This window comes from Canis lupus, chromosome 1 (assembly GCF_003254725.2).
Source record: "Canis lupus dingo isolate Sandy chromosome 1, ASM325472v2, whole genome shotgun sequence".
In the NCBI taxonomy this organism is placed as follows: Eukaryota; Metazoa; Chordata; class Mammalia; order Carnivora; family Canidae; genus Canis; species Canis lupus.
Window position 1 is genome coordinate 36982087 of NC_064243.1, and position 12901 is coordinate 36994987.

Consider the following 12901-nt stretch of genomic DNA (forward strand, 5'->3'; position numbering starts at 1 on the left):
CAGAACCCAGAATCTCAGAAAATAGTCTTTGCAGATGCAATTAGTTAAGATGACATCAGACTAGATTGGGATGGGCTGTAAATTCAGTGACTGGTGTCTTTTTAAGAAGAGAGGACCCACAGAGACAGACATAGGGAAGAAGACCATGCAATGACAGAGACAGGGATTGAAGTGATGCAGCCAGAGCCAAGAAATTCCAAGGATTGTCAGAAGTCACCAAAAGCTATAATGAAGCAAAGGAAGCATTCTCTAGAACCTCCAAGGAAGGCTGGAATCCCTGCCACTTTGATTTCAGACTTTTAGACTGAAGAACTAGGAGAGAATAAATTCCTACGTTCTTCAGCTACTCAATTAGTGGTAATTTGATGTGAAAACCCTAGGAAACTAATACATCATAATTTAAAACAATATAGTTCACGTTAATACCATCTTAGTATCAAAAGCATTAAAATTATGCTCCTATATATCTCCTTTCCTTCCCCTTCTATTGTGCCGTTATTTTATATAAATTATATATTTATATGTTATATGCCCATGTATACAGATTTATAATTATTATAGAACTATCTTTTAAGATGAAAAAACTCACAAGTAAGAACTGCATTTATATTGACTTTTATATTTACCTGCACAGTTACTTTTACTATGCTCTTTATTTCCTCATGTGGATTTGATCTACTGTCTAGGTTCTTTCTCAGAAGTCCACTCTTTCTCAAAGGTCTCCACATGGGGGTGGGACATGATTTCAATTTTCAGCCTTCTACGTAAAGCCTCAAAGTCAGTCAAAGGTAAGGGCTTATGGCCTTCTTAGGTCTTTATGGAATATGCATACAGCCCTACGTGTGCTCATAGACTTAGAGATTACCAACAAAACCCTCCATGAACATGGCATTCCTCAGCCTTTCCTTTTAAATGTTTTCATTAAACTATGTTTGCCCCAGCTATTATCATCACCTCGCATAGCTACAGAGTTTAACTATCACTGGTTATTTCCAATAAATGCCCCTAGATAAAGGCTGTTCACATTGGGTGATCTCTCATTCAGGTCAAATAAAGATATGCATTGCAAGTGGAATTTGCAAAGAAACTTCCAGATAGTTTAAATAATTACATTTCTCTAAAAATGGGACTTTGAAATACCTCCAAACCCATTCTGACTCCTCCCATTGCTGCTAGGCTGCCAGTCTTCACCATAATTATAAGTTGTTGGTTGTCAAGATTTCCGTGGAGCTTAGGAGAGGAAGATGGGATTGGCGTAGGTCAAAATGCCACAAAGCTTGTTGTTCTTACTGAGATTCAGCCATTTTCCTTGAATAAATGTTCCCTGGATTGTTGCAAATCTTTGGTTAATTTCCTGAGTTCTAAAAAAAGTTTATTTTGACTATATTTACCAGTATTTTCACTACTCTTATGTAGAAGAGGACATTTGAGGTCCATACTCTGATATTCTCAATAATGTCACTCTCATATTTTGAGATTTTAAATAATGAAATAAATTTATGACCTAATAGTACATATTACATAATTTATAAATGAAAAGTTCCCTTGTTTTTCTTCTGCTCGTCAATTGTACATTTCATTTCTCATGTGTACCTCCCCTAGAAAGAGGGAAAAGAAAAGCAAAGGATATAAAACTTTATCTTTCACTTTCCCTGTGTTGCTGTGGCAAAGAATTTCACAAAGATAGAGTTGAGTCTGATGACTAAATGAGAGATTTGAATTATCTTTATGTGTAATTTTTATGTTAATTATATCCTTTGTCATATTTTTAAAGTATTAGAGGTATCATACATATAATATCTGCTAAGATACAGGTTAGTCAAAAATGGTTAACTCAACTTTCAATTTTCAAGTAATACAAGGAATGCAGGAAAAAGCTAAATGAGGAAATCTGGTCCAGATTTTTCAATAAGTCAGTGTCATTAAAAAAGGGATTGTGCTAGTTTAAAAAGACACTTAAAATATATAGCAACCAGATGTAATATGTGGGTTTAGATTAGATACTGCATTGGACAAACCAACTATAAAGAACATTTTGTAGAATTGGGTATTATTGAATATAACCTGGGTATAGGTAGGACAAAAATTTACTGAAAAAGAAAATAGAAATCATTAATTGGGAAAAATAACTCACAAAATGATATTTACAGTATAGTATCAATTAAGTAAAAAATATGCTTAAGAAAAATCTAGAAATATAAAAACTAAAGTAGTTAAGTATGAGTAAAAAATATGCTTAAGAAAAATCTAGAAATATAAAAACTAAAGTAGTTAAGTATGATTATTGTTGGGTGATAGAAATTTGATGTTAGGGGCAGCCCAGGTGGCTCAGCGGTTTAGTGCCGCCTTCAGCCCAGGGCCTGATCCTGGAGTCGGGATCAAGTCCCACATCTGCATGGAGTCTGCCTCTCCCTCTGCCTGTGTCTGTGCCTCTCTCTCTCTCTCTCCTCTCTGTGCTTCTCATGAATAAATAAATAAAATCTTAAAAAAAAAAAAAAGAAATTTGATGTTAATAGTTCTCATTTTTACCTATATAACCTACATCTCTATATTTTACATGTACTATTTTTTAACACTTTAAAACATCTTTCTTAGAATAGCAGATTTATCTCATGTTCTTACATGAACAACATGCATTTTACGACGTTCACTTCCAAAAATTCCCACAAATATACCTACATTATGCAAGACATACCTTCTCCACAGCACATGAGTGAGACTCTTCATAAATCCCATTATGCTTTTGGTAGTATAATCTGTATGGATTTTAAGGCAATATTACAAATAACATCAGGCATCTTTGTTACTAGCTAAAGAATTCACTTAATTTGTGGGGTGCCTGGGTGTCTCTGTCAGTTAAGTCTCTGCCTTATGCTCAGGTCATGATCCTGGGGTCCCGAGGTCCTGGGATCCAGCTAGGTCTCAGCAAGACATCTGGTCTGCTTCTCCTTCACCCTCTGCCTCTCTCCTTGGCTTGTGCTTGCTTTTTCTCTCTCTGAAATAAATAGATAAATAAAAATCTTTTTTTAAAAAAGAATTCACTTAATTTGTAAGAAGTTTTGGCCTCCTTTGCCCACATCACAAAATATTTCATTTAAAGGATGCCCCTCAAGTGTTTCTATCACATTCAACCAAAGACGCACAGTGTCCTTTACTGTCTGAGAGCCATAGACACAACTATCACAACAGCTATTTTTTTTTCTTCAAGTTTTTATTTAAATTCCAGTAAGTTAACCAACAGTGTGATATCAGTTTCAGGAGTAGAATTTAGTGCTCATCACAAGTGCCCTCCTAACACCCAGCACCCATCTAGCCCATCCCCTAGGCCACCTCCCCTCCAGCAGCCCTCAGTGTGTACTCTATAGTTAAGAGTCTCTTTTCTGGTTTGCCTCTCTTTTTTTTTTTTTTTCCTCCCTATGTTCATCTGTTTTGCTTCTTAAATTTCACATATGAGCAAAGTCACATGGTATTTGTCCTTCTCTGACTGACTTACTTCACTTAGCATCATACATTCTAGCTATACGAGCAGCTGGGCGGCTCAGTTAGTTAAGCATCTAACTCTTGATTTGGGCTCAGGTCATGATCTCAGGGTTGTGAGATCGAGCCCCAAATCGGGCTCTGCACTTTCCCTTTCCCTTTGCCCTTCCTCCTACTCTTTCTCTCTCAAATAAATAAATCAATCCATCCATCCATTTATCTTTAAAAAAAAAAATACACTCTAGCTCCATCCACACAACAGCTGTTCTTAACAAAAGCCTCATTAAATGTTAATTCCCTGTTACCCATCTTCTGAGGAGTTACTAATGAATTGAGTTACAGATTAGTTTCCTACTTGGACAATGGGGATGATAGTTTCACTTATTCAGTACAAAACACTTGAAGTTATCCTTGATCTCTCCTTTTCTCTTATACTTCATTAAAGCCACTGCTAACATCCTGGCCCAAATCATCCCCTTCCTTTGCCTGGATTACAATAGGCTGCAAACAGGTTTTCATGCTTCTATTCCTTGCTCCACCATAACCTAGACTCAGTACAGCAGCCAGGATGATTCCTTTAAGAGGACCTCAGCATGGAGTAAGTCAGACTCAAAGCCCATAATGACTCCTCACTTCACATAAAACGCAAAGGCTCACAAAAACCTTCAAGGCTCTTGATCTCGTGTCCCATTATCTCTTCCTCTGTCTCTCCTGCTATTTCCCCCAGCACTTATACCTCCTCAGCCACACTAATTTTTCTTGCCATTCCTTGAAAATATTTAGCACACTGCTCTCAGGGGCATCTGCACGTGCCACTGCAGCTTGGCTGGAACGCTCTTCCTCTCGATAGCCACTCTAACTTTTGCAAGTCTTTGCTCAAATGTTGTCTTCTTAAGGAGGCTTACTTCGATCACTTTTTTAAATTGCAAGCTGCCTCTCACCCCCTCCTTCCTGATTCCTCTTTCTCCTATTTTTATTTATTTTCCATAGTGTTTCCTTTCCATGGCCTTTTACCAGAGATCAGGCATAATGTTTTACAAAGACAAAAGGGTCAATTTATCAGGAAGGCATAATAATAATAATAATAAAAAGTATACACTTGTTACAAGCTTTCAAATACCTGAAGCAAAAACTGACAAAACTGAAAACATATAAATCCACAATCACAGTTGGAGATTTAAACACCTCTCTCTCAATCATTGACAGAGCAAGTGCAAAAGAAATCAGTAAAAGAAAATAGAACATCTGCATGATGCTTACCCAATGCTACAGCCCAAGCTGCAGAATTCACATTCTGTCCCATCTGGTGCACATGGGTTGCCATCAACATTGGCCGTGTGCTGGGTCGTAAAATGAAAGTCACAATTGGGGCAGCCCTGGTGGCTCAGTGGTTTAGCGCCATCTTCGGCCCAGGACATGATCCTGGAGTCCTGGGATGGAGTCCCATGTCGGGGTCCCTGCATGGTCCCTGCATGGAGCCTGCTTCTCTCTCTGCCTGTGTCTCTTCCTCTGTGTGTCTCTCATGACTAAATAAATAAAATCTTTTTAAAAAATTTTAAAATTAAATAAAAGTCACAATAAATTTCAAAAGTTTGAAAAATCTGAACACAATGGAATTAGAAATCATTAACAACTGCTATCTATAAAATTCCTCCCATTTGGAAAGTTAATAGCATACTTCTAAATAAATAAAAGAAGGAATCGTAGAAGTCAAAAAGTATTTTTGAAATAAATAATGAAATAATATCAAAATTTGTGGGATGAAAATGAAGCAGTGGTTTAAGGGAATTTTTATCTTTTGATGCATATATTAGAAAAGAAAAAAGGCTTAAAATCATTTATCTAAATTTCCACCAATAAGAAGCTGGTAAATAAAGAGCAAATTGGGGGCACCCGGGAGGCTCAGTGGTTGAGCGCCTGCCTTTGGCTCAGGGCTGATCCCCAAGTTTTAGGATGGGGTCCTGCATCAGGCTCCCCACGGGAGCCTGCTTCTCCTGCTGCCTATGTCTCTGCCTCACTGTGTGTCTCTCCTAAATAAATAAATAAAATCTTTTTTAAAATAAAATAAAATAAAGAGCAAATTAGGGGCACCTTGGGTGGCTCAGTCGGATAAGAGACGGACTCTCGGTTTTGGCTCAGGTTATATCAGGTTCCTGGGGGCCAGTAAGTCCCAAATCAGTCTCCACATTCAGCAGGGAGTCCTCTTGAAGATTCTTTCCTGCTGCCCCACCCACTACTCGCATGTTCACAGCACGTGCTCTCTCAAATAAGTAAAAAAACTTTGTTTTAAAAGAGCAAAAAGAGCAAATTACACACAAGGTAGAAACAAAGAAAATAAAGAGAAGAGGCAAGAGTCAGTGTCATGTAACAAACAAGGGAGAAAGGCAAAGTTGGTTCTTTGAAAAATTTAATAAATTCATAATCCCCTATAATAAGTGATAAAGAAAAAAAAAAGGGGTTACACAAATTACTAATATTAGTCATGAGAGATAGGCCATGAATGCAGATCCTGTAAACCCAAGTATAAGGAGTCCCTTTCCTGGCACCATGCTCCCTCTGCTGCTGCTCCTCTGCCCTGGGCAGTTTGTCCCTGCTCCCAAAACAATGTTCGCCTACCACTGGCAGCTGCGAATGCAACCCTCAGGAATGCCCCCCCAGCCCCAGACTGCACTGCTACTCAGAATTAGCTCCACACATGAATTTTGGTCATAAAATTTCTCCGCTCATAACATATTTCTGAAGCCTACTAATTTATCAACATTATACCTTCAGGGCTATTATTCTAATTTTGTAAACTGAACGTAATTGGTGTCCTATGTGGCTCAGTCATTACACTGAGTTACATTCAAGGAAGCATGATTCATAAGTCAAAAAGGTTTTAGAATAAGAATTCCAAGCTTTATTTGTCTCTGCCAAAGAACATCAAAAAAAATATTCCACAACATAAGCTGTATTAGTATTTTTCAAAACAACCTTTTCTCTCTCGTACCCTGGATCCCAAAGTTTCCCAAACTTTTCTCCATGTTCCAGCTCTGGTACCTTTGCTCCATAACTTGTATGTTTACCCTGTACTACCACAGCATCCTTGATAGAAAATCTTGCCACTAATTGAATTTAAATTCACACACACACACACACACAAAAAATTAAAAAGTCTTGCTATTTCTGCATCACACTGGACCAGTAAGAGTAAACAACAGGATTTGATAACTTCCTGGTCCTCCCTTGAGCAGAAAGGAGTGAAACATAGAGGACTTTCAAGAATGTGATTCTTTTATTCTGACTCCATCTCGAGAAATACTGAAGATTTTCTGAAGAACAAAATTCAATACTTTCTTATCCTCTCCAGTTGGCAAAAAACAAAGAAGATAATTTTGATTTTTTATTTGTCCCTAATTTAAAATATTCAAAGGTTTTTATAAGAAAAATCTAAAGAGGGAAGGAGGGACTTCCAGATTTGGGAGTTCCCTAAGCATTTGTAGTAGACTTAAGTGGGCACGATTCTCCCCATTCCCATATAGATACACACTCATTTGCAATAGGACTTTGCTGCTCCTCCCATTGAAGTAGTCTGCCCCTATCCTTTGAATCTGGGCTTGGATATGTAACTGCTTTGGAAAATGGGACATTAACAAATATGGCAAACCATGACTTAGAGTGGGTTTGCACATTGGGACTTTCTCTCTTGCTGTTCTTGCTACTCTCACGTAAATAAGCTTGGGCTAGCCTGATGGATGATGATGAGGGACATATAGCCTAATCATTCCCATGACCCCCGCCAAAGACTGCCAACTGCCAGACATGTCAGAAAGGCTGTTTTAGATCATCTAACCTCCAGCTGACCCATCAGCTGACCATGGATGTGTGAGCCAACCAGACAGAGATCAGCCAAGTTAAGCCAGATCAGAATAGCCCAACCAACTAATCATGAGCTAATTAAACATGTTTCAAGCCATGAAGTTTTGGGGTGGCATGTTATGCAGCAAAAGCTAACTGAAACAGCATTGAAAATTATTCACTCTTGGGATCCCTGGGTGGCGCAGCAGTTTAGCGCCTGCCTTTGGCCCAGGGCGCGATCCTGGAGACCCGGGATCGAATCCCACATCGGGCTCCCGGTGCATGGAGCCTGCTTCTCCCTCTGCCTGTGTCTCTGCCTCTCTCTCTCTGTGACTATCATAAATAAATAAAAAAAATTAAAAAAAAATTATTCACTCATTTTCCATGATTAGTTCAACAGGTATCTATGTGTGTAAAGCCCTCTGCTAAGCTCAGGAATCCAAAGTCAAGTAAGACATGGTTTCTACCTAGAATGACCCACAAGTGTACAGATACCAGCAAATAGATAAGAGCAGTACAGTGTGATAAATACTGAAAAGAGGTACAAGTGAAAAAGGGGGGGCAAAGATCATAGACAAGAGTGATTCAAGGGCTTGGGAGGATCTAGAAAAAAACAAGTGACATCAGAAATGGATCCTCACCAATGAACCAAGGTTTTACCAAACAAAGAAGTTGGGGGAGGGCATTCTAGACAAAGGAAAGGTATAAATAAAGGCTGAGAGACCCAAAAGTATATTCTGTGTTTGGGAAATGGTGCAGGAATATAGCCTACAAGGAGATGGAATAAGAAGTGATGATTAAGGAAATATGGTCAAATGATGTATTTGGTAATAAGTCCTATTATAATATCATAAAATTAACAAGAAATCATTAAGTGAAAAATCACAACAAAGTTATTACAGTAGAAGTTATTGCAATTATTTTCCTTCTTCTGATTCTCTTTGACTTCAGACCCTGTTGCAGTGGGTAAAGCTACTGCACTGCAAGTCTCCTCATCTACTGTTTATTCTGATCCTTTAGTTCACACCATCAACCTCATTCAGTTAATTGATAAAGTTTTTTTTTTTTTTTAAGATTTATTTATTATTTGAGAGAGAATCTCTGCCTAAAGCATTTCCTTCTCTGGAACTTCTCCATTTGTCCGTGTGTCTGGCATAGTTACTAGATTTTATGAGAAGGGCAGGAGGGGAAGGGAAGGAAGTAGGCATTCCCTGTGTAGCCTCAGTCACAACCTTCCAGAATCAAGCCTCCACTACGCCTGGCATGAGTGCTCAATAAATGCTTGTTGAATGAACAAAGTGACAAATTCAGCTTTCATTTCTCCAAATATCAAATGAGACCCTAAACAATCATTAAAGTATCTACCAATCCCAAGATTCAAATGTTTCTCCCACAAGATAATACAAAAGAATACAAAATGTATACAATGGTTCAATTTATTAATTTAGTCTTATGTAATACATCACTGTATTTACTCTTTAAAAGAAACACAACGTATAAAACTATAAAAAATGATCCTGAAAATTATACAAATTGTTTTCAAAGCATGATTTTAAAAACAGACCTTTAAAAAATGTGATTGAAATGTTCCCCAAAGAATCATAAGGTAAAAGGTGAAAGATGAACATTGACACTAAAGCCAATTGCTCAGTTCAAATTGTATTAGTAAATTGTGATGAATTACAACTTTATTTCTGCTGCCGTTAGCAGTATTTCGGTTATGGGATTCATGAATTTCATTAGGACTTTAAACTGAATAAATTTGTCACATTACTAATGCTGTAAATTAATTCATAACTTGAGCATTTCACAAAACTTGAGAGCAAGGTGCTTTTTGGCTTTGGTAATAACTGCAAATTACTCCCGCTTTGTAATTGTGGTTAAATACATACAACATAAAACTTACCATTTTAAGGTGTACAATTCAGCAGCATATTTAGTCATTCACAATGTTGTATAATCAACACTATCCTGTTCTAAAATATTTTCATCACTAAAACAAAAGCAGTTCCCATTAGCAATCACCTCCCACTATCCCCACTCCTCCCCGCCTGCCCTTAGCAACCATTAATCTGATTCCTGTCTCAATGGATTTACCTATTCTGGATATTTCACATAAATGGAATCACTAATTTGTAGCCTTATATAAAAGGCTAAACTAATATAACTAAATATAATTAGTTTCTTTTACTTCACAAATTTTTCAAGAACTACCATACCCTTTAGCATTTCAGGAAAAACCAACCATAAATGTAAATCATGGGAAGAAAAGATATATTGGAATCTAAATGACATCTGAGGTAAGTGAATGAGTCAGTACAATTACCTTTCAGAATGCATTCAAGTTTTTAGAACTGATTGGTGCTTGAACACTGATCAAATGAACAACGTTTTATATGCAGCACAAAAATCTTAAGAATTCATTTCCACTGAATTAGTAACAATTCAAAACAATTTATTTCATATGCCAGAGTTTTTATCACAAAGCTTTTGGAATGTTGTAGGAAATCAATACCATTCTCTATTTTAAATCTCTTCCTAATATAAGTCATAGTTTTTTTAAGTTATCAATTGATACAAAAGACACCCATGTGACATAATTAAATATTCACTGGGTAATTCTACTCTTGGACAGATGTTATACTTAAATCATTTCCATTTCCATGGTTTGACTTCTTATAATCAAATAATGTAGTTAAATCTGAATGCTGACTTGTTTTTTATAGCTACAAATTTGTAAGCTGAGACTTTAAAAGAAGCTGAATGTGTTACTTAATCAAATCTAAACTTACCAAAACTACTAGACATAATGCTGATTAGAACAAGTTTTTTAAAACTCTACATACTTCATCTCGGTTATTTTGATCAACAGGTCAGAAAGCTGAAGTCGTAGCATAAAAAAGCAGTAATGACAATTAACATGGAAAAAAAAAAAGGATTTCACTGAAAAGAGAATTCCAGGAGGACAGCAAAGAGCAGGATCTCCTATCTTCAACTTCAATCTTTTGAGCAATAACACATTATCGCTACTGTTTTTATATTATTAGATCAATGAATAGTGTAACAATTAATTTTACTCTTTGACTGAAAAGGGGTGTGGAAAGCTATCATGTGTCAGTTTCTTTGCCATAGAATGAACCAAGGCTTACATCAATCTATTTATCTGTTTCAGGATCTTGTCTGAGAAAAAAAGAATTCTAGCACTTTATATTAGAAGAACATAAAAATTAAACCTTATGAACTTGCTTTTCCTGGGAAAGGATAATTTGACTTGATGAGTTGGTTAGTCTTAAAGAGTTCAACAGAAATGTAGTTTTATTACTTTCAAACACACTATATTATCACTACTAGAACTAGCTATGTATTGAAGAACCATTTCCTATCACAATACTTGCATGCAAATAGATTAATAAAATGATTTGGGGGATGCTTAAAATCCCTGGTGTTAGTGAAAAGAAAAAAACTTAAGTTGTCATTTTGCTTCAGAAATGCTTTTCTTTATAGTAAACAATACTCAGACCAGCATGTCAAAGAGAAAAAAAAATCATAAAACAGTAGATTCATATCAATGACTTTTTACTACATAGAGCACATTCATGAAGCATCCTGTTAACCATTTCTTTGTAACTATTGAATTAATGAAAAGTCACTCCCCAAATAACACATTTGAATGTCAAGCATTCTGAACACAAAAATGTCAGTTTTGAATTTTTCTAAGGAGGGCAGCCCTTGGTGGCTCAGCGGTTTAGCGCCGCCTTCGGCCCAGGGTGTGATCCTGGGGACCCGGGATCAGGTCCCACGTCGGGCTCCCTGCACGAAGCCTGCTTCTCCCTCTGCCTGTGCCTCTGCCTCTCTCTCTCTCTCTGTCTCTTGTGAATAAATAAAATCTTTAAAAAAAATGTTCTAAGGTAAAAAAGGAAAAAAACACCTCAAGATGTATCTCTGTTAATATACCTCAAGATCTATTAAAATCCTCTTGGCCAATTTATGGAGATTATACATGCAAATAAATACTTGTAAAAACTCAGCAGAAGACCTAGTTTTTGCAAAGGATTTTCAGAACAACACCCATACTTCGTTTATTTCTACTTTTTTCCCTCTTGGTATTACCCAATATAACTTTCCAAAACAGATATTAGGAATCAAGTATGGTAGGCAACAGTATTTTCCAAAGTAATTTCCTTGTATCTAAGTGTCCCTTCTCTTTCTGCATATGTAAAGTAGAAAAGTAAACCATGTCAGGACACATTTCTCTGAAGTATCCCCAGAAAGTCATCACTACTCAACTCTGAGTACCTCAGTTTTTTCATCATTAAAATAGAAACTTGGAAAGATTTATCTTTTGAACTTACTTTGATCTTTTAAATCAAAGAAAAGAAAATAATTACATAAAAGGTGACATTAGAAGGAAACCATCCTTCCTCTTCTCTTATTTAGAAAGAAGTTTACTAAAGTTGGCCTTCATTTACACACCTCAAAACTTTTTTTGGAAATCAGATTTAGATCAAATCCTAACAAAACCCATCACTGAATTACATTAAATACAGTCGATGAGTCATTGATGAGTTGATATTCTCTAAAGGGATGACAAATATTCTCTTACTTTCTAGGCCTCATGAGTGTGTTAAATAAAACTACTTAGAGCAATATTTAGACAACCAGCCAAAACACCTATTAGTGAAATTCCTTCCATCAAGACTTTGTCCAGTCTACTGAGAGAATGCGGGCCAATTGCTTTCTTCTATTACAATTCTGAACATTCACCCCTGGAGGTCCCAATCCATCACCTTCTGATATGATGCATCATGCAGGAAACACATTTTTTAATGTTTGCATAACTATCCCTTAGAAAATTTTTTAAATTAATAAATTCTAGGTCTTTTTAGATTGGGATGCAACATGTAAAGAAATCTATTTTACTTCTAAATGCCAAAAACTACATTCAGATTGCCAGAGGTTAACCATATGCTATTAATATAGTAACATTAGCTACCATATGTTCAAGGGATAAGGAAGTTTTGTTGAAAACCATATTATCTTCAAAGTTACAAAGATCCCAATATCCATGGTCAGGGGATAATTAATAGCAAGTACATTGATGGGATATGTAGCATAGGGTTAAAGAGTAAAACAGATTCTATACTAGTAATAAACCAGAAACTCAATCGTTAGTATCTCCTAATGATAGGGTTGAAAGGATTCTCATATTTTTGTAGGATTTAACCCAGTATTTGTCTACTTCTACTCTTATCCTAGAAATCTAGTATGTTCACATGACTGCAACCACTGAACAAGAATGAGAACAAATGATGGCTAAAGGTTAATGCTAATAAACTGTAAGTTGCACTGCAATTTACTTTGAAGAGAAGAAACACAAGTGAAATACTAGTAATAACAGTAAATCTTAAATATTAGTAAATACTAGTTTTTAAAAAAATGTCCAACCACCATAGTACCCAATGTACTTTGACATATAGCTATAAGATGGAAACAACAAACATCATTTAACTTAACCAAATGGTAACAAATAACTTGCCATTACTCTTAATTTTCGATTATACATGTATATATACACAAACATACCCAC